This window comes from Carassius auratus, unplaced genomic scaffold (assembly GCF_003368295.1).
Source record: "Carassius auratus strain Wakin unplaced genomic scaffold, ASM336829v1 scaf_tig00216569, whole genome shotgun sequence".
Taxonomy (NCBI): domain Eukaryota; kingdom Metazoa; phylum Chordata; class Actinopteri; order Cypriniformes; family Cyprinidae; genus Carassius; species Carassius auratus.
The window spans coordinates 1,983-17,662 of record NW_020528637.1 but is presented as its reverse complement, the minus strand read 5'-3'; positions in this window follow the sequence as shown (position 1 = coordinate 17,662).

Genomic DNA, 15,680 nt, shown 5'->3' with positions numbered 1-15,680 from the left:
CAGAAAATGCAATCTGGCCTCAAGGTATTATTTCTTTGAATGTTATTTATTTGTAGATTTCTGAATAATCTTGAAGTAAACTGCTAACGGATATCTTTAGCAGAAGCAGAATTTGATTTAAATAGTGCAGCAGTCTGTTCTTAGATTACTGCCAGGCCTCAGAAAGTGTGTGTAGTTGTATACTGCAGACTGCTAATGGAGAAACTGCAGGTTGTTCTCTTGTGTCCATTTAAGCACTGGGAGGTGAGAGTACTGCTGTGTTCTCTGCTCCGAATGGATAGCAACAGCTGTGATTATGGATGGCCCATGGAAACACTGAACGTGGTGGTCCTCCCTGGACCATCTCCCAGCTGCAGTACACATCTGCTTGCTGCCTTGATGATGGGGAACACAGGGAAAAGTTTGGGCAAAACAAAGACTGAGCTGTCTCTTGTGAGTTTACAGCGTGTTCAGTGGACTGGCTTTCATATTTTCCTTGCTATTTTCACATGCTGATGTAAAGTACAGATGTTGCTGGTCACCAAAACATCTGTGACAGCAGAAAACAGTATGCTGCTAAATTGCCGCAAACAGGAGAACATGCCAAGAAACCAATCATTAACTAAATTTATCAAGTTCACGCATGGAAAACTTTCAGTACTTCAGTAGCAGTAAGCCATCTTTGAACATCATCATACTTCAAAGGAAGCCATCATACAGATCAGACTAATTCAGCCAACAGTATAAGCATCAGTACACATACAACACTCTGATAATAGCAACATTAGGATACATGAGATAGTCCATTAGCAGATGAGAGGGTCTCCAGTGCTATTACTGCTCATTTTACTCAGCACAGTAATACCTCAAATGTCTGTTCAGATCCACAGGATAATGAGATGTAACATTTGAAAGCATGCCATCGGAAAGACAGCGCTAATGTTATGGTTAATTACCATATTTAGTTCTGCGTAAAAGGAAATGGAGGAAAATGACCTTTAGGAGATGAATCAATCAATTTGTGTGGCTGTTGCCTCATATCCACATAGAGAAATGCAAGAGCATTTGTGATGTGTGCTGTGGTGTTACCCAAAATAACGTAATATAGAGTAATTAATTCTTCATAATGCAGACCACATAGAGAGGTCAGCGAGGTGTTGCATTCGGAAGTCTCAATTCTGTTTGATATTAGCAGAATGTAATGGATTTGTTTGGCAAAAATGTTTGTTTTTTCCCATACAAAATTCTTTCAATTAAGGCTAATCTGTTTATCTTTTTTTTCTACTACTGACTACAGTAGCAATAGTAAAGCAAAAATCATATATGTTTTTCATTCTTCCCTGTTAATGTGTAGCTAACAAAAGTTTCATCTGAAGCAATAATAAAATGCTTAACCCCATTTAGAGGTCAAACTGCATAAAGTGGTGACTGCTACTGACAACATTCATCATAGTGTAAATGGAAATGTAGATCTGACCACTACAGTTTGTAGCTCCAGAGGACACCTACAAATTGCCACCGATCAGTGGATGTTCAGTGGTGTTTGCCAGCCTGAGCCAATTTTTTCTGTGAAGTTTGCATTGGCAAGCCATTCCGAAATTCTAAAACAAACTCCAAGTGCAATTTGTGTATGATCCCTATATAATACTGTACAAATACCATAATACTATAATAAAACACAGATCAGCAATTAATACAGAAGAATGTTCTTCACTTGAATTTGCACAATCTGGGTCAAAGTTTTTAGTTGCCTCCTGTCACACATATTCTAGGCTTTGTAAAGTGTTTAGTGAGTTCCCTCAATACAAACCCCAGGACAATGTTCCTGGTTGCACAGAAAAAAACCTAATGCTGGTTATGAACAGTCCCTCAGGTTTGTACTCTTCTGCTTTTCTCATCATGAGCGACTTTCTTTAAATCAGTTCCTTGGCTGAGTCCATAGAGAGGAGAGCGTGAAGAGTTCCAGCTGTGCCAAGAACATCTCTGTGTCACCACTGAGCACCACACAGCATCTGGACGACTAGATCCCCGATGAAAAAAAAAAAAAAAAAAACACATGTGCACAGAGAACAAGGACAAACTTCAACAACTAAAGAGAGAGAAAAAAAAGAGGAGGAGTAATGACTTCTGAAAATTCCACCTGTGATTGCAGGAATAATTACAATTTAAAATATATTAACACAGAAAACAGTTATTTTAAATCAATGTTACTGTTTTTAATGTAGTTTGGATCAAATAAATGCCTTGGTGAGCCCAAGAGCATCTTTCAAAAATATATAAATAATTATAATAATAATAATTATTATTCCAAACCTTTGGCCACCAGTGTAATTTAATTAAAATTTGGTTTTCCTGACCATCCACTGATATATTGTGCAACTTCATGCCTATAAAATTTGTAGACAGGCCATCAACTTTACTGCCAATTTCTTATGTTACCAATTAGCACTCTTGTCAGTTTCTCATCTGCTCTTCTGTAATGCTGTTGCACACGAATAGGATACTGTAAGCAGAATCAGTTGTAAATCGTATTCCAGAGCCTTGGAAAGATGAATAACCGACAGCGTTTTGAAGCTCTTTAAATATGCACCGCACCTCTTCAGTGGGGTCATTACTTTTGTGGTCTTGGCAGGCTGAGAGAGTCTGCAGCTAATGGATGAAAATAGAGGCAATATTCAAGGTAAATGTTAAAAAACCACTTAGTATCCATTCACTATGACTTTAAGCAAAACAAAACATTAAAATGTAAAAGAGCGAGTGTCAAGCTCAAAGTGTGGAAATGTCAGCAAGAGAGGCAGCCAAGAAACACCCAATCATGAGACTGGCAGACCCTGAGCCCATAAGGAAGGAAAAATGTCAGACGTTACTGGTGAAGGCATGTTTGCAGAAAGCTTCATCTAAGTGTCATCGATATTTCCCAATGGACTATTGAAAACAGTGAATGTAGGGCATGTCTATAGCTGACCTTGTCAGTTATAGGAGGCAGAGGTGTGAAACGTTGAATCGGGTCAACTGGAAGGCATGAAAACCCACTTCCAGAGCATGTGTTGTCCTTTCCGATTGTCCTATCAACATGTTTAATCCTATGCAGTGATGATCTATGTGCAGCATGGAGAAAAAGCAACAATAAATAGTGTTCAAACACAGCTGTGAAAGATCCAAGTGCCAGAGAGGACAGCTGCTCGTGCATCATTTATCCCAGTGGCACCTGAACCAAGAAACTGCTCTTGTCTCTCGTGCAGTAAGAGAATCACTTTGGGGCCTGTAGAAGTTGCCTCGTAATTGGTGAATCAGTTCTTGTCTTGCTTCACTCTGGATTTTGACAGACAAGGGCTTTTTTAGATTTATTTAAGGGTATCACAGGCGATTTTTGAGCTTGAGGCTAAACCACTGAACCACTTTAAGTCAGGCAAACCACTCGAGGCACTTTTCTAAAGGTTCAAAACTAGACTAAAGATTGTTTTCATTGTCTGCAGATGCAGTATATTCTATATCTTACTGAGATCACCATCACAGACCTTTAGCAAATGAGTGAACAATCAGGATTTTTCATCATTAAAAAAGTATTTGATGTGGAATTGTTCAGCAATAACATCCAGCGATGAACATTGTACATTGTACTACACTTACATTTACTACAACCATTATCTAAAACCACTACTCTTCAAAATGTGTTACTGAAACCAGTGTGATGTTGAACAATACAACACAAATCCACAAACCAATCAGTGACAGAAAAACAGGAAGGGGTGACATTAAACAGAAAGGTCACTTGGCACAACTGCATCAAAGTATGTGAGGAATATCCATTAATTTGAGCTCTGGCCATGATGGTTTGTTTTCTGGCTGCCTGGTTCAATTACACTCCGCACACAAGAATAGAAAGTGACAACCATCTATTATTTGTTCTTTAATTACAAATCACAGCTACAACGAAGACATCTCAAGTGGTCAGAAGGCAGCAGAAACTCATTTAGACTGAGAAACAGAAGAAAAAAAAAAGAAGCAAAGAAAGAATTTAGCTAATATATGAAGAAAATCACACTTTACAACAAGGTTCTATTATACAATTAAGTAATAGCTCACCAAAAAATTAACATTCTGCCATAATTCAGTCATTTTCATTCCATTCTAAACATGAATGAATTACTTTCTTCTGTTGGACATTTTTTAAATACATTTTTATATATTTTACAGATTTGGAATAAAACATCATCTTTGAATGAGTTATCCTTTTAATGCAATAATCAACAATGAAGTACTTTTACGGCATCTGTTAAATTAGTTTGTTGTTAATTTCTACAAATACTACCAGATTTCAGCATTTCTTTTCATACTTTTCTTATGGCTGCATCGTGTTTCATGACTTACCTATACATTTCTCGAAGGACTTAACACATTCACAAACACATACACACACTCTGATCAGATGGAAATGATACATGACTTTATCTCTGTCATCGCAGCATGAAGAAACCATGCTAGTTTGCAGTGAAATTACACTGACAGTTCATTGCACCATTTCAGTGAGATGGATTGTGCCTCTTGGGCTTAGTTTATTTTGGGTGAAGTGTTGTCAGACAAGTGGCCCAATACATTACGATGCCATCAAGTTATGACAACTGCATTCAGCAGCAGGGGCACACTGATGCGTTGAGACAGAACTCACCCGGACTACTGATATGCCATTTCTATTGATTCACTAATTTGGTCTGTTTGGTTGCTTAAAGACACCAGGTAATATCTACACTTTGAGTGACTCCATTCTCAATGCATTTCATAACTCTGATGCTCACCTTCAGCCAACACCAAATATGTAGATAACAATTCAAAACCTTCCCGTTGTCATTAACATTGCATGATAGTTTTTTCCACACTAATCACTATATTATGTAGTCAGTGTTAATAAATCACCCGAGTAAATAATTACTTTTATCTATTAATGTATCTCTCTCTCTCTCTTTCTCTCACTCTTTACATATCATGTCATATCAAGTTTTATTTTATCACATATATTTATAAAAAGCTGGATACATAGCACTTGATGACAATTAATTGCTAACATCACACAAACACGTGTTAAAGTAGGAAGTGTGCACCACTTTAATGAGCTTTTTAAAAGACGAGATGATAAGATATGTTGAAAATGTTGATGACAATTTTGTAGATGAAAGTTTTTACATGGGAACCTGAAAAACGGAATAAAAAGTTCACAGCAGGAAGAATCTGAAGTGTGCAGTCTCAAGATTTACATTTCTTTCACATTCATCTCTATCAGTTAGGTATACACAGCATCTTGGCAAAACCCTGAGTGAATATACGTAAAACAGAAGCAAAACCTAATTCATGTGTGTTCTTTGTGTACCATCAAAGTAGGCATTTAATGTGCTTAGTTTTGGCAAAATCACAAAGACAATGATACGTGTATAAGAATACAAACAATTCATGTAATCTATCTGGAAGGTTCAAGCTGGTTTTAGCCAAATCTCAATGAAACAATTCTTGATATATCACAGCATTTAGCAGTCATATTCATTTACAGCTTTCCAAAAATGATGAATCATGCATTCCAGGCACTATTGTGAATATTTCAAGTTGGTAACATTTTACAATACCAGTACATGATTAATCATGTACTAATTAAAAAATTAAATACGATTAGAACTAACTTCAACTATGACATGACATAATTCTTGTGAATAACATCCACCTTAACTACATATTTGTTCGTTAATGCATTAATTAACACTTTGAATTAATGACTATCCATGTACTGTTAATGTAAAGTGTAAACATTATGTTGAAGGTGCATTCAGTTTTCTAAATGACACATGTTGTGATGGATGTCTCTTTCTTACATTGTCCAATGAATGCATGCTGTAAAAGTTCTTCTATGAACTGAAGTGAAGGCTAATAAATTCCCTTACTTCAGCCCCGCACACTATTTCCAGAGCACTCAATCTCATATCTCTTTCAGACTGTCATCCTGGAATGGACAAAGACCACAAAGGAAGCCCAAATGAATGGTGTCAGGATGATTGGATTTGCTCAGTGGACCATGTGAACGGACCCAATGATTATCTATGTTTGAATTAAACAAATCCAGGTCGTAATAGCTTTATTTTAAATCCCACTGCAAACGACTTTAATGGTCCTTCGGCTCAAATTGGAAATCCTTTAACGAGTGTTTCTATTATTTTTGTCACAAGTTACTATGAAAAAAGAGTAAATGGGGTGGGTCTGCTTCATTGAGTTGTGTCGGTCTCATCTAATGTTCATTAGCAAAGATCTTACATGTTCCTTATCTGGAAACCATTTGAAAACATCCAAAAATGAGATATTAACATTATTAACAAACATTATTACATTTGATAGCCCAAGACATTAACATCTGTGCTCCCCCCTCTAAAAAAAGATATCAGTTAAATGATCTATGAAGGGTCACCAGCTCCAGCTCTGTAATATCATGGCTAATCCACTAACACTGCTGCAAAGCAAACATTCCCAGTAGTCTAAATAAATTAGAGATCATGTCACGGGGTGACGAAAGAGAAGCGGAACTAAGTCCCGCCGGAATTTTGTGTTCCCCTCGGGACGGTGTCGCGGTAACACCGGTCCACTTCCGGGTTGCGCCCGATGTCACAATAACAACGCTAATGACTGATTGACATCTGGTGTGGGGAGTTTGATGTGGCGATCTGTGAGAGGATTATGGAGGCGGAGTAACCACATAAAAAGAGAAGTGCAGAGACCATACAGTGTGATTCTTTTTGGTCGTTCGTTCTCCCGGCTATTCTTCCTGGTTGGCTTGCCCCCGTGTGTGGTTCTTCTCTTTGGATATGTTCCCTTAGGAGAGGTGAATTCCTGGGACGTTTGGGCTGGCGTGTGGAGGTATTTGAGGACTATTGTGGGGTTTCGGCTATCCGTCTGTGCAACAGATATATCAGCGATCGAGTGGAGATATTCAGGACAGGAAGAGTGTGAGTTCTGGAAAGCAAGTGAAGACCAGACCGCGCCATCGCTATCGGAGGGAAGTTAAGAGACCTGATCTGGGATTTCGATCAATTGTATACATCTGGACTGGGAGTGATAACGTTGCGAAGTGGACGGAGTCATCGTTGGGTGAGTGCTGGCTCTATTTGCACTAAGAGTGGGTGTGCCGTGTCTGAAGTGGTGTGTTTGCACAATAAATCGTTTGAAGTGAAGTTACAGAGTGTGGGGAAGATATATAGAGTTAATGCCGGACGCTCACCACCCCGAGAGCCCACCACCGTCACCGTAATTCACCCCCAGGCACTCAACTGAAGCATCTCCCAGCCGTAAGCCCCACTACTTATTCAAGAACATATACTTGCTGTTGATTACTTACTCTGCTGTGCAGATCGCAGGATCCTCTGGGCCGAACGCCGCATGTGATGTCCCTATGAAAAGAGGTGGACACAAGAATTATTCCTTTCCTGGTCACAACCGAATCCTCTCCCAGCTGTAAGCCCCACTACTTATTCAAGAACACATACTTGCTGTTGATTACTTACTCTGCTGTGCAGATCGCAGGATCCTCTGGGCCGAATGCTGCATGTGATGTCCCTGTAGAAAGAGGTGGACACACGAATTATTCCTTTCCCGGTCTTAACCGAAGCATCTCCCAGCCGTAAGCCCCACTACTTATTCAAGAACGCATACTTGCTGTTGATTACCTACTCTGCTGTGCAGATCGCAGGATCCTCTGGGCCGAATGCTGCATGTGATGTCCCTGTAGAAAGAGGTGGACACACGAATTATTCCTTTCCCGGTCTTAACCGAAACATCTCCCAGCCGTAAGCCCCACTACTTATTCAAGAACGCATACTTGCTGTTGATTACTTACTCTGCTGTGCAGATCGCAGGATTCTCTGGGCCGAATGCTGCATGTGATGCCCCTGTAGAAAGAGGTGGACACACGAATTATTCCTTTCCCGGTCTTAACCGAAGCATCTCCCAGCCGTAAGCCCCATTACTTAGTCAAGGACACATACTTACTGTTGATTACTTACCTCGCTGTGCAGATCACCGGATTCTCTGGGCCAAATGCTGCATGTGATGTCCCTGTAAAAGGAGGTGGACACGAGAATTATTCTTTTTCCCGGTCTCGACCGAAACATCCACGAGCTCTACTTACCCAGATACCCCCCTCACTCCGGGACGGGTGACCGACTATCCTGGCTCTTGCTGGCCCCGTACAGGCACGAATTGCTGACGACTCCTCGCCTTCCCGGCGTCTGAGGTTTGGCTCCGTTCTGGTCGGGAGACACGGAAGGAACACTGAACTTTTAAATTGCTTTTAACCAAATAAAACCTTGTTCATTTTTTATACTCTCGTCCGTCTGGTTCTTCTGGTACGCTCCCCGAGGTGATCCTGGGTTTCAGGGGTGGGTGCAGTCCAGCTTGGCCCCCCCGACCTGTGACAATAAACTGTCTGTAAATGCTTCAGTTATGTATGCTTCTCACTGTCCCTTGGTTATTTAGCTGTGTCCTCCATCTCAGCACTTCCTTGGATGACAGATCTGCCAGGTGGTGGTGTTCTCTGGACAGACTTATTTCTGCTGATTCATATTTCACTGACCTTAAATATTACACACTCGCTGACTGAGAATTAAACTCTGGTTTATTAATAAACCCAATCCGCCATTCATAAAATGTTGTAATTATATACGATTTCTTTATTATTAGTTTTGATTGTTTTTATGCAATATGTTCGGTAACTACACAGAATATTGCTCTGGTGCAAGTGCAGATGTCATGTACGTTTTTCTTACATTCCAAAATTGTTAATACCTCCATTAACTACTAATAACAAATTGAAGCGTTGTTTCATGCACAAGAAATTAAGTCATATGTCTGGCAAAGATAATAATCAGAGCTGAATGTGACTAGACATCTGTGAGAGGTGCCTTTGAGGTTTCTTTAAGCACTAGCTTTCCTTCTTGAAGAATGTTTTAACAACTGCTACAGTTAAACGAGAATAGAATAGAAGCCAAATTCATTAAAAAACAACAACAACAAAAAACACATCTTATTCAGATGTAACTTGATATAAGACAAATAATGTTATTTACCAATTTCTGCATTTATTTGCACATTTTATGACTGAATATTAACAAAATGGAGAAAATGTGACTGGTGAATAAATTGAACAAGAATAAATTAAACTTAAATAAATTAAACTGGACTGCACTACATTTTGAAAGCAAATGTTAATTTTAACGTTACTGGCAAGAAAACCATGAGACTCATTGTGATTAATTAGGCCTACTTTATTCTTTCATGTATTGACAACATTTAAACAACAAAACCTGCACTTCACCAGCATTACAATGTCTTTATCTCTGTCTTGGAAATGTTTGGGTAATAGACACCGTAAAGATGTTTTGTGTGTGTGTGTGTGTGTGTGTGTATTGAACTGATGTAGAGCTAAAGCAGACTGACTCACCCCATGGGCCAAAACAATGGAGATAAAATAGATGGATTAGAAATGGTATGTGAATCTGTCATGGCTTCCCTGGGAATAGACTGAATGACTCGGCTGTCCTCTCTACATCTGACAACAGGTCAGACATGGCTGCCTCCTAGCTCCATTTTAGCTGACTTAACTCTTGCAGACACATTTTATCATCCGTCTCTGTTTATTCATGTATTTTCTGTTGCATATCTCCCTGCCAAACACATTCACACAGGATTTCTGGAAAAGGAGGAAAAAACTTAAGCCTCAAATAATGATTTTTCTTTCAGACAATAATGATTTCACAATATTAGGATTTCATTAAAACTTTTAAAATTTTTAAACACATTAATTTGAACAAATGTTAAAGGTGCAATGTGTAATATTTACAACAATCTATTTACAGAAATGCAATTTCATATATATAACTATTGTTTCAGAGGTGTATAAAGACCTTTCTTAATGAACTGTTATGTTTTTATTACCTTAGATTGAGCTATTTCTATCTACATACAACGCAGGAGTCGCACCATGTGACCCTAAAGGGACAAACTGCTCTACAGAGGGCGTTTCGTCACTTTGTTATTTTTGTGAATATAACACTGACACAATGATGAACAAGTACATTAACATTCGCAATAACATTGATTTATTGAATAATTAAGTAAATAAAATTCCTTTATTTACCTTTGTAAAGAAAACTAAAAGTAAAGACATTTATAATGTTACAAAAGACTTCCATTATACAGTTTTATGTATGTCTAAATATAGGTTTACCAAAACTCACAAATTAAAACATCAATAAGATATGCATTAGGATATTCATGAATATGAATATATGCATGAATAATCTCCAATTAGCACATTGAGACAATCAGTTTTTGTAAAATCAAATTTTTTCTACAAAATGATGTTGTAGGTATCAATTAATGTAATTTTATGTAGAATACAGATTCATGTTGCCGCATTTATAAAAGGTCTGTCAAACCGGCTATTGTCAGTTGTCACACTTTTGGTGTAAGCTATCAGTTTGAAGGCGATGTTGGTCGGTGTCAGTGAATACTGACACTTTGGTGGGCTTGATTTTGTCCCTCCAGCTGTCTGGTCTAAAAATAACCCCCATTTGCCCAGTAGAATGAATATGGGATTTTCATGCATCTGCTGCCTCTCATAACAATTAATCAAGGAGATCATGCCAGAGCTTTAAATGAATTCTCGCTTCCTTAGAGAGTCAGAATGCTTTAACTAATTGTTAGGAAATGTGTGACTGAAAAATAGGCATAATCTCAGGGGTGAGAGCATTGTACACAGAATTCAGCCTGTTACTAATTTGCTGTCTTCCTGGATTTGAGAGAATTACCATCATATGAAATGAGAAGACCATTAAGAAATAAAACATCCCTTCACGAAGCAAACAAAGCCCTGTGCTACAAATAGGTTTCATTTTGTCAATATAATACTTAACGGAACAGATTGTCTTGCAAAAGAACATTTCCCATCTGGCTGTACAAATACGTCCTGAATCATGATCAGGGCAGCATTACTGACTGGACATCCTCCAGTACAGAGGTCCATTAACATCCATTCTTATTAACATCCTTGACTCAGATGCTACAAAGGACCAGCTGTAAGCTCCCGCTTCCTTGCTTTTGATGGATGGATATACATGTATGAGTGCATCAAATACCGTTTTTACGTTAGTTTAGTTTATATATTTTTGAAAATAAAGAATAATGTATACAAAATAATGATATATGTAAAAAAAAAAAAAAATGATGTATGTTAAAGTTTGTTAACCTTTGCATTAACATAAAATGTCAATGATCACTGAGGTTTGGTAATAAAGTTAATTTAGAATAATGAACAGTAGCATTCAGAAATTAATATATATTTCTGAATGCTACTGTTCATTATTTTAAATTAACTTAGGCCTAGTGGTTAGAGAGTTTGACTCCTAACCCTAGGGTTGTGGGTTTGAATCTTGGGCCCGCAATACCACGACTGAGGTGCCCTTGAGCAAGGCACTGAACCCCCAACTGCTACCCGGGCGCCGCAGCATAAATGGCTGCCCACTGCTCCGAGGGTGTGTGTTCACAGTGTGTGTGTGTGTGTGTTCACTGCTCTGTGTGTGTGCACTTTGGATGGATTAAATACAGAGCACGAATTCTGAGTATGGGTCACCATACTTGCCTGAATGTCACGTCACTTTTTTTTCACTTTCATTAATAAAGAAACTTATATTTTGATATGTGTTTCTGCTATAATAAGAGACTAATCGCAAAAGCAAAGAAACAGCAATTAATGCAGTATATCCAAACTTTAACCTGTATATTGATGAAACCCATTAGATATTGCAGAGGTTAATCAAATTATGAAAATGTTCACATTTTAGGCAACATTTTTAGGCTCTTTATTTAATTGATGATTCCATTAAAAGCATTGAAAAATGTTTGATTTATATTTCAAATCTATTAACATATTCATTGACATTGCCTAGGACTTACTGATTTTAAAGGGGGAGTCATAGCCTAATGGTTAGAGAGTCAGACTCACAATCGAAGGGTTGTGGGTTCGTGTCTTGGGCTGGCAGTAATTGTAGATGGGGGGAGTGCATGTACAGTGCTCTCTCCACCTTCAATACCATGACTGAGGTGCCCTTGAGCAGAAAAAAAGCAGAGCACGAATTCTGAGTATGGGTCACCACTTCAGTCATGTCATGTCACGTCACTTACAGTATGTTTAACTTTTTAAGTTAAGAAAAGTATTTCTGAGTATTTCTTTATTGCACAATGCACATATCTTAATATTATGCCTAAAATGTGTTTTAATATCACTATTAATAAGAAGTGTATGATCTCTGTATAATATCAGTCTTTAAATGCAAGATATTTAAAGTTTACCTGAAGTACAGTATACTTTCAAAAGTTCCACTTAAGAACTATCAGAAACACTTCAGTATATATTTAGTTGGACTTCAGCAGTACTTCCTCATAATTAAGGCACAGAATCAGCTGTGGCAGTGTAGCAGACTTTAAGTATACCAATATACCGAAAGTACAATTGCAGTGCATTTTTTAAGCATATAAATATGTAATGTATTTGTACTTAGCACTAAATAAATGATTTTCAAATACATTTTAGTATTTTATTTTCCACTAGTGACCATATGCAATATATATAAATATATATACTGTATATATAGTTATATATAAAGTAAAATATAGTGTATGATAATGATAATATTACTTCATGCACATTTCATGAATAAATATCTATTGTTAATTGGAATAATAAAAAACTTCACAATGTTACATTGCACCAAAATACATCACATTTAATTTTATATATATTTATACCTAATCATGTCCAAGATGTCATCCCTAAATATGAAGCCCTATCAGCTGGGAATGTGAAGGAAGTCTCATAAATTACTTACTAACATAGCGTTGGATAAATAAATGAAGAAATGACACAACATTCCCAGATATTTCACTAGATATTTTATCTAGCTGGGCCTGTACTCTCCTGACAGAACAGTTTCACACCTTTAACACTGCTCCTGGCTCACCTCAGTGCTACTTCATACACAGTCTCTCTGCATCTGAGGACATGGCCTCTGACTGCAAGTCTTCCACACTCAGAGTTTTTAGTAGTAAATACCTTGCAAATTTGACAGGCTGTACTTTACTGTTAATGCAGCATCGATTTATTTCAAATCCACTCTGCTGGAGTTTAAAGCCAAACCAACAAAAACAGCATCACCATCCAAAAATGAGATTTTAATTTCATCAAAAGATATAAGGGGTGGATTGCAGTGCTTGTGTGGGAGGATTTATTGCCGAGCAGAAACAGGAATAAAGACTGTCATATTACATTCAACTGTTTAGCCATAAAACTCACTTATGAAACCACAGGGATATCTTTATATCATTATATGCGCAAATCTTACTAATGCTTCCTGCCTGCATTTTCTGCTAAAGAAAGTGGTTTTTTACAGTGCCTTTTGTAAAATGCATGAAGATCCCAGCCCCCTCATTCTTCCAGCACCTGAGTTATGATGTAAAACAGGTCTGGCGGTGAGCTTTATTACTCAGCTACTGAAAGCTGCAGATGAGAGCTAAATATCAAGCTGAGATCTCCAGCTCAGAGGAAGCAACATTTACCCAGACCCCCCCAGGGACAGGAATCATTCTGTTTGCTACAGACTCCTCACACAGCGGAGGTCAACGTCTAAAAATAAGCCAGGCTTGAGTTACAGTTGAGTTCAGTTCCGAGGAGAAATTACTGGGATATGGGGAGAAATTATAGGGCTTTGTGCAGCTGTGAGGCAAACAATAAATGATGCACTGTCAGCTCTGAATACCATTAAACATTTGAAGGTTTCATTAGAGACAGGTGATATAAGCAGCAGCTGTATCATCACTCAACATGCATCAGTATGTAAATCTAGGAGCTTTACAACAGTGATAAGCAAACAAGCAAAGCAAGACAGGGGTGTTTGTATGTAGTTGATACAGCAGCAGCGACAACACCACTCAAAGTTCGCTAGGTAAAGGATACATGTAGGTCTTTTAGTATTCAAGAGGTATCCAAATAAAATACTCTGTTAAACTTTATTGAACTAATATTCAGTGGCATTCCTACTGAACCAACAGTGCATAACAAATTACCCAACTGTTTAGTGATATTGATGGATTCACAAAGAACCTTTAACATCCACGCAACCTTTCCATTCCACAAAAGGTTCTTCATAGTGGAAAAAGTTTCAGTAAATTATTAAAATGTTCTTAAAAAAATATTTTGGGAAACTGTTTACGGAAAGGTTCTTAAGGAACCAAAAAGTTTTCTTCCATTGCATCATTGTGAAAATCCTCATTTGGACCATCTATAACTGTTCTCAATCTGACAATGTGAGTGCTGCTTTATAAAAAATAAATACATAATTTATATATTTTGTTAAATTGTTTGTTTGTTCAGTGATGTTATTCAATAGAATTCTATTAACTGAATTATTTTCAAAAATATAATGTTCAGTTTTTTGTATGTAAAGCATTGCACTGCATTGCACTGAAAGAGAGGCTATTGCTGACCTTTGATATCTTATCAAGACACAAGGCATATGAGATCTTCTAACCAGACGATTCTTCATATTCCCAAAATAGATTAAAATCAAAGGGTGATAGGGACTTTTCTGTGGTTGCTTCTGGTTTATGGAACCCTTTTCCAGTGCACAATAATAAATCATCCCCATCTGTGAAGATCTGATTAGATTGAACAGGACTTTATTGTGTATGTGTGGATGTATGTAATTGCTTATATTATATTCATTATGCTGGATAGCACTCTGGTCAATATATTTGACCAGATATTTTAAATATATATATTTTTTTATTTGGATTTATGTCTTTTTATTAATATTTATTTTTCAAAAGAGGAGTTAGAACTGAAATCATTACAATTCTTTAATTTTGCTACATTATCACACTGTAGTAAATATTCACAAAAACCAAACAGTTCTTATATAATCATACAAAAGTAGTTTAGGGTTTATGCAAAGTATGAACCCATAGTTTTTACAGTGCATTCATGTTACCAGTGAACTGGCCAGTTCATTGCTGACACCAAGTGAAAATAGAAGGAAGTGCACTTGTAAAGCATTTTCATTGCATGTTCTTTCATTTCCCCCTCTGTATATGTGAAACAGGACAGCCGCTATGGCCTGTTCCGCTTTTTAAGTTTCCTTTATATATCCAGCTGCTCACAGAAGCAGCATGTAATAATCAATCTCTATGAGTTCCTGTTGGAGCAGTTTGTCCACAGGTGTTTGTTCCAACTGAGCAGGACTCTTGATTTATCTAATTAACTGGTCCTTGTAGAATGAATCAGATGGTGCCGTTTATAGTTGCAGCAAACATCTGAGGACAATAGAGCCCCAGAGATGAACAACATTGGAGCAAGTGGGATTAGATTCATTTCTAGCAGCTGGTAAGGAAAATCACTTCCTTTCTAAGCCCATAGGAGAGGAAAGAAGAAGCATATGCAGTCTAATCCTGTGAGTATTACTGCCAACAGATATATATTAATGCATCAAATTAATAAGCTCTATGATTATTAAACCATGGACAGAACAAACCGTCAATCCTTTTTGACGCTAAATAATAAAACCTAAATAGTAAAAAAATAAAAAAATAAATAAGTGGCAAGTGGCAACAGTAAAAGGTAA